This window comes from Frankliniella occidentalis, unplaced genomic scaffold, assembly GCF_000697945.3.
Source record: "Frankliniella occidentalis isolate FOCC.00 unplaced genomic scaffold, Focc_3.1 Scaffold504, whole genome shotgun sequence".
Classification (NCBI taxonomy): Eukaryota; Metazoa; Arthropoda; class Insecta; order Thysanoptera; family Thripidae; genus Frankliniella; species Frankliniella occidentalis.
The window spans coordinates 101,034-107,546 of NW_026267622.1; the positions used below are offsets into that span (position 1 = coordinate 101,034).

General features: G+C 64.6%; 1 protein-coding gene across 6 annotated transcripts in view; it reads left to right on the forward strand.

The window, feature by feature from the left end:
* Positions 1-6,513, forward strand: part of LOC113207123 (partitioning defective 3 homolog) — a 47,781-nt gene that overhangs the window by 23,897 nt on the left and 17,371 nt on the right. For 4 of the 6 annotated variants that reach the window (XM_052275064.1, XM_052275066.1, XM_052275067.1 and 1 more), the window contains exon 1: positions 2,436-2,599. The exons of 1 other annotated variant lie outside the window; for it this stretch is intronic. The gene's annotated coding sequence lies outside the window, so the exon portion shown is untranslated. Of the gene's footprint in view, positions 1-2,435; positions 2,600-6,513 lie in introns of those variants that run through there. One more of the 6 variants, XM_026423516.2, reaches the window with a different exon arrangement.

The following is a 6,513-nucleotide window of genomic DNA, read 5'->3' on the forward strand; positions in this document are numbered from 1 at the left end:
GGGGCCTACCGCACCACCTGCAGGTGCCGCAGCTGCCTGCGCAGCGCACCTGCAGGTGTGTGCTGTGCTGCTTCTGCCGCTGCCGGGGCCTACCGCACCACCTGCAGGTGCCGCAGCTGCCTGCGCAGCGCACCTGCAGGTGTGTGCTGCAAGAGCCTCTGCGCCGGCCGCGCCGCTGTGGAGCACGCCGTCAGGCGTCAGCTCCGCCCGGGGGATGCGTCATTCCTGCCGATGCGCGACTAGTTTTATCTATATCCTACCAGTACCGATAAATAAATGGAGCCCCACTGCACGTGCCTCTTTGCGTCGTGGCGTGGATTAATGACTTGGCATCGACCAGCAGCGCCGTGTTCGTTGTTTTTGTTGTTTTCCTGGCAATCAGTTGCCGCTTGCCGCCGCGCCCACCAGGGCTGACCCGCGGCCAGCCGGCCAGCGTGTCCCGCGTGATTGCAACCATTTTATGACGGGGAGGGTGGCGGCGGGGCGGGGCGGGGCGCACGGCGTGTGGTGCGCGCCTTTCGCGCGGGCGTAACCCCTCCGCGGCGGAGGGGGCGGGGGGCAAGCGTTGACCCCGGCCTGGGCTGGTTGTTGTCACGGGCCGGCACACGGTGGGCGACGGGATGACACGCCGGCCGGAAGCACGCCGGGTTTGCGATCGGGTCCAGCAGCAAGCAGTGCAGCTGCGCGCCACATTGCGCCGTCTCGGTCGGTCCTGGTGTTGTGTCTGCTATTGCAGGTATGTCGCGCTCGCCGCGGAGCCCTCTCTGCAGCGCTGCACTTTCCCCGCGACGGGTGCGTGGTTATGAGGGAGAAGGGGGAAGAGGGCGGCGGGGCGGCGGCCCGCTCGCGCCCGGTCGTCGAACCAATAGGGTTTGACAAGGGCGTCGGGGAGAAAGGGGGAGTGTCGCCGCAGAGCTACGAGAGGGAAGCGAAGGAAGCCGGAGGAAGCCGGACTGCTGGTCGTTGGGAGGCGCCACGCCGAACCGGAGCAGGCCCCCTGGAAGCCGAACCCCTATCAGGGCCACGCGAGACAGGAAGGGGGGTGAATCTCGGTGGGGCGCAGGTGGGGCGGGGGAGGCGAACCCACCTGCTGGACTGGATGTACCGTCGGGCTGCGTCGCGTCAGGCCGCCCCATCGCCATCCCCCCAACGCCGCGCCGCGCCCCGCCCGTCCCGGCGCGCTGAGCCGCGACCAGAGGCGACCGGTACATCCGGTGCCGCCGGGGGCCGCGGCCGCGCAGGCCGAGCTGGCGGGCAGCAGCGAGCGGGGGAGGGAAGGGCAGGCCGGGATGAGTTGAACATACTTTTCACCCGTTGGCCAGGCTCGCGTCGGCCAGGCCACGCCCGGTGCAGGGAGCGGCGTCGTGTGTTCGTTCACCTCTTCCTTCCTCAGCGCTGGTGCCACCGGCTGGGCCGGAGGCTCTGGCCGCGCCTGCCCGCCTCCTCGGCGTAGGATGGATGCTAAACAGCTGGGATTATGTACAGTGCAGGCACGAGGCCGTCCAAAGTGCACTTGTCTCCGAGGAGACCCGCGCCCGCGCCGCGCCTTCCGCGGCCTGGCTGCTTGCACTTTTAAGCTCTAGTGGTTGCGGCGCTGAGAAAGTCAGTGGCCACTGTCTGTCTGCCGGGCATCTGCCGCCGCCCTGGCAATCAGCTGACGGGGTCCTGGTCCTGGAGTGACTCGCCGTCCTGCACCACCTCCCACGTCGCGGACTGGACTGTGTCAAGGCGAGGCGGGCCCCGAGGAGGGGTCGGGGGAGGGCGGCGCCGTGCGGCAACATCCACGACAATGAATGACAACACGTGTGTCCCTTGTGTCCCTCCGCGGAGGCGGCGCGCGTCGGCCTTTGCGCAGGCCCCCCCTGATCGGCACTGGTGACGGAGCAGATCGGCCCTCCCTAGTTTGGGTCCTCTGTCAGGAGCTTGCCGGTGTACGGAGTGTAAAGGCTAACACTCCCCCGTGTTGCGGGTTCGCATACCCAAGGGACTATGGCGCCTGACGGGCAGATCGGGTAGGCAAACCCGCAACACTGCGGTGTATTGTCTTTACAGAAGGTACATACGCGCGCGGGGCGGGACGAGATGCGAGCTGTGGCCGCGGGGGCCCTTGGACACGCCCTTCAAGAAGTTGAGACACTTGTTGGCCGCAGGCGGGACGCAGGGAGGGCATTTCCTCCGACCTGGCAACAGCGGCTGCAGCGAGCATGTCGCCGTCTGCTCACTGCTCGTTGCAGCGAGCGAGAGGGTAAGAAAGAGAGAACCGCCAGGAGATTTCGCAGTCTCTTCTTTTTCCTGCCGGTTGCCACCGCACCTCCTCCACCGCCGACGTCGAAGTCGACGTCGTGCCCCCGCCACTGCCGGAGGAGTCTCCGCGGCCCGCCACGCCCCGCGCCCCGCCCCGCCCCGCCCCGCCCGCCGGTCTCTCTAGCTAGGCATTCAGTCGCGCTGCAGCCGCGTTGCCGTGCGGACCGTAGCCTGCCCGCCGCTGTGTCTGTGCCTCTCGCGCGCCCGCTCGCGTCTCGCGTGTGCGCCGCGGTCGTGTCAGTGCGCGCGCGCGTGTGTCTCTTTGCGTGTGTTTTTGTGTCTGTTGTTGTGTCGAGTGAGTCCCCGTGCAGTGCTACAGTTCTGCTTTAGACGTTGCCGTGGTGCCATCCGGTTTTACGCTTTCTAACCCCAAAGTGGCCTCCCGGTGACAGGCGTCCGCTGGTCACCCGCCCGATGGGGCGTGGCGTGTGTGCTGCTCGAGCTCACCCAGTGCGCAACCGTGCTGCCCAGGATGCAGTACGGTGCGGTGCTCTGCTGCAGGAGGGAGAGAGAGAGACACACAAGTCGTTCAGAGATTACTTTTTCGCCATCCGCAATCCGTTATAAGGGTTTGGTTTTGATTTTTTCTCACGATATGTACTGCGCAGTGGTGGTGGTGTGGTCACCTCTGGAGAGCTCCGCTCGGAGAGGCGGCTCTGCTGGAGTCCACCGCTTCGGTGATATCGTCAGGTCCAAATCTGTCGAATAATCTTTGTTGCTATTATTTCTTATTTTTCTCACACATTTACTGTGAGACCGGTTCCCATTTAATTCTCGCGGACGCGACGGAAGGAGGTGGGACGGGGGGGATTTCCGCATTCGTCTTATTTCGATTCCTTGGCGATCGATATCTGATCGGCATTCTCGCTCGTTCTCGGCGCGGTGACCACTCGCTAATAATGGTTGCGCTGTGCAACGTGCGGGCCGTGCAGGCTGCTGCCCGCCGCCGCCGCTGAACAAAGGAGGCGAATCGATGCCCCGCGACGGAAACCGGATCAGTGGCTGTGGCCGCTGGAGGACTCTGAAAGTTTATTCGTCCTGTGCTGCCCATGAGATGGCGGCCGCGGATGGGTAGAGTGGTCCAGGACGACTGCTGCCTGTTGCGCGCATTGAAATCTCCGCTCCAGGAAGCTGCTGCTGGAGCTTCTCCAGAGGGCCAAACGTCCGTCCGTACTGCGCCGGGACTGGATATTTTGCCCATTTCGGCAAAACGTGCGCGCGGGGGCCTGGCTCGCCCCCTCCAGCAGTCGTCGGGGCACCACCGCTTCCGGGAAAGGACTGGAAAGGAGTCGGTCGGAGAAGAACCCCTTGCCGTGCCGTGGCGGGGACTACCCCACTGCCTGGTCATCCTGCGGCTCCCTCGGACTTTCATTACCGGGGAGGCTGGGCTGGGGTGGGGCGCTTTACGCGGAACGCCTCCGTGGTGCAGCAGCGGGTCTCTCGCCCGCGCGCGCTTCTTCGGCATGCCCGTCTTTTGTGGAGCACGTAGTTGGTGTCCCCGTGGGGCCCGGCTGGCCGGCCAGGCGTCCCCTCGGACCTAATTAGCCCCCGAGTCGTAAATTAGCGCTGGCCGAGCTCCGCTGAGGCTCCGCGCAGCTCCTCGCGCCGCCGGCATGCGCGTCACGGCAGTGCCACGGCGCGGTAGGCGGCCGCCGTCACGTCCATCGAGGCCCCCTGCCTGCCTGCACGTTATTGTCGTTATTCTTTGTTATTATCACTGGCAGACTGCCGGCCAGACCGGACCGGACCGGGCCGGGCTGGTGGGTGACACGGCGGCGCTGCTGCGGTCCGACGACCCGCGCGGAATGTCGCGCGGGGCGGCCGCTGGTGGGACCCCGGCTGGTCGCGGGTCCCGTTCATTGATATACGGACTGGCTGGCTTACCCGGGCCCGGCCCCCCCCCCGTGGCCCGGTCGGCCTCTTTGCCGCTATCTCGCGCGGCTGATAGGATCCGCGGATACTGGTGCACTGTGCACGGCCGCGCCGGCGGGGCCGCCCAGATGAGATCGGCGGAGAGCATTCCGCCGCGTTGTGTAAATAATGGTCACCTGCCAATACTCGGCGTGACGGTCGCCTTGTCGGCAGAGCGATTACCTGCCGATAATGAGCTGCCCCTCGGCCGGGCTGAGCTGCTCCGCTGCTCGACTGCGATAGCGGGACTCCGCCGGCGGGGCGGCGCTGCAGCACTCAACCCTTCCATCTGCGGCCCCATCAGCTGGGGCTGGCCGGGCTGGCACCCACCCCCCGGCGCCTGCCGCCGCGCCCGAGATAAGGAACGTCTCCCGGCCGTCGGGGTGCGGGCGGAAGGTGACCTTGTGGAGACGATGGCGGCTCGGTGACTCTCCTTTGGTGACGCTGGGGATGCCCCGACTAGCCCCGGCTGGTGCCCGAGGGCGTGTTTCCCCCAAGGGGCGGTTGCCGTGGAAGGCGGAGACATTCGCTCGGCGGGGCGACGGGCGGCGGGGCGGTCGCAAAGCCTTCCGTACTTGGCGGGGGCGGGCACCGGCACGCGGCACGTGGCTGCTAGGCCGGGCCGGGTAGGGACCTGTCGTCCAGGGTACGCAACGCATGCAGAGAGGGGGAGGGGGCTCGCCAGGCAGGATGTGGGATGGTCAGGCTCACTGCGGTTCAGTGGCTCTAGTGGGGCCCAGCGGGCCGGGGCGGGAGGAGGATGCGGTGAGTGCGCACCTAGGGGCGCCCGCTATGGCAGCGGTTCCCAACCTCGGGGTCGCGACCCCATTTGGGGTCGCGAGAAGAAATTTTGGGGTCGCGGCGAGGGGCCGGGGGTCGCCTGGGGTCGCGGCCAGGCTCCCACTGGACCTAACCGAAGGGGTCTTCCTGTGCGAAAATATGGAAAAACCACCGGTTGTTTGGCGCTTCCGATCCAGTTTCAGTTGAGGTAGGCGCACAGCCGGTGGTTTTTCCATGTTTCCACAAAAAGGGGTCCAGCAGCAGCCAGGCCGCGACCCCAGGTATACCTAGTTGACCCTTTAGCCACAGGAACACGTGGGGAGCACGGTAGACGAGAAACCCAGAGGAGTGTAAGTGAGAATGCAGCGAAACACATTCTCTTGTAGCATCCTACACTTTGCTTTATTATTATTTAATAAGTATTTCTCTAAGAAATTTTAGGAATGCGAACATCTGCAGTGTCAATGGGGAGGGATAATTTTTGTACCTAGGTAAGATGTGTCTTTGCTCACACCATCATCAGATAAACATTTGTATTTGATTTAGATGTGCACGAAGACACATCTAGTCTGTACAAAAATTGTCACTGGCCATTTAGTGGGTGTGAGCTAACGACAAATTAGAAACCTATCAAAAAGGAACAAAATCAACATTATGGTAACCAATTATTATTGTTTTTTTAAGGGGGGGGGGGGGTGGGGTCGCGTGGGGTCGCGATGTACACTCCATGGGGTCGCGAAAAAAATTAGGTCCTTTTTGGGGTCGCGAGCAAGAAAAGGTTGGGAACCGCTGCGCTATGGCATTGCGTGTGCTAACTCCGCTAACGGGACGGCCCCCTCCGCGCCACGCCCCACTAGGGCAGCCGGCGGCAGCGGCGGCGTTAAGCCCTGTCGCCCGTTAGCGGCGCTGGGTTGGCGCACTCGGTAAATTGGCGCCATGCGGCGCGGCGGCCCGGGGCGGCGCGCGGCGCATTGACGCGACCATTTTTCTGCAAGTTAGGCATCTGGGTGGCGCGGCATTGGGACCCCGCAGGACCCCGCGGTGGCCGTGGGCCACACAGCGCCGCGTCGCGCCCCGTGCGCCCGCTGCCTGCCTACCTGCCTGCCTGCCTGCCTGCCTGCCTGTCAGTTTGGCTAGGCTGGCGCGCTACGTTTTTCAGCTGCATCAGCCTTCACCTCACCTCACACTCTCTCGGGCCGCTCACCTGTCTGCAGCGCGAGTGCCAGTCGCGCGCCCCAACCGTATTGTAGCCCCTGAGAGGTGGCGAGCGATACCCGATGGCCGCGTGCCGCGTGACTGGCTATTTACTGCGCGGCATATTGCAGCCCGTGTGGGTGTGGACTCTACGGCTCGCGAGATATTATTATTGCCTCGATTATTGCCCACCTTTCTCTCTCTCTCTCTCCCTCCTCCTCTGTCCGATGTCGTCCATCTCTGATCCTCTCTCCCTCCCGCTGTCCATCTCCTTACCTCTGCCCCCCCCCCCCCTCTCGCTTTCTCCATCTCCACCTCTCTAGC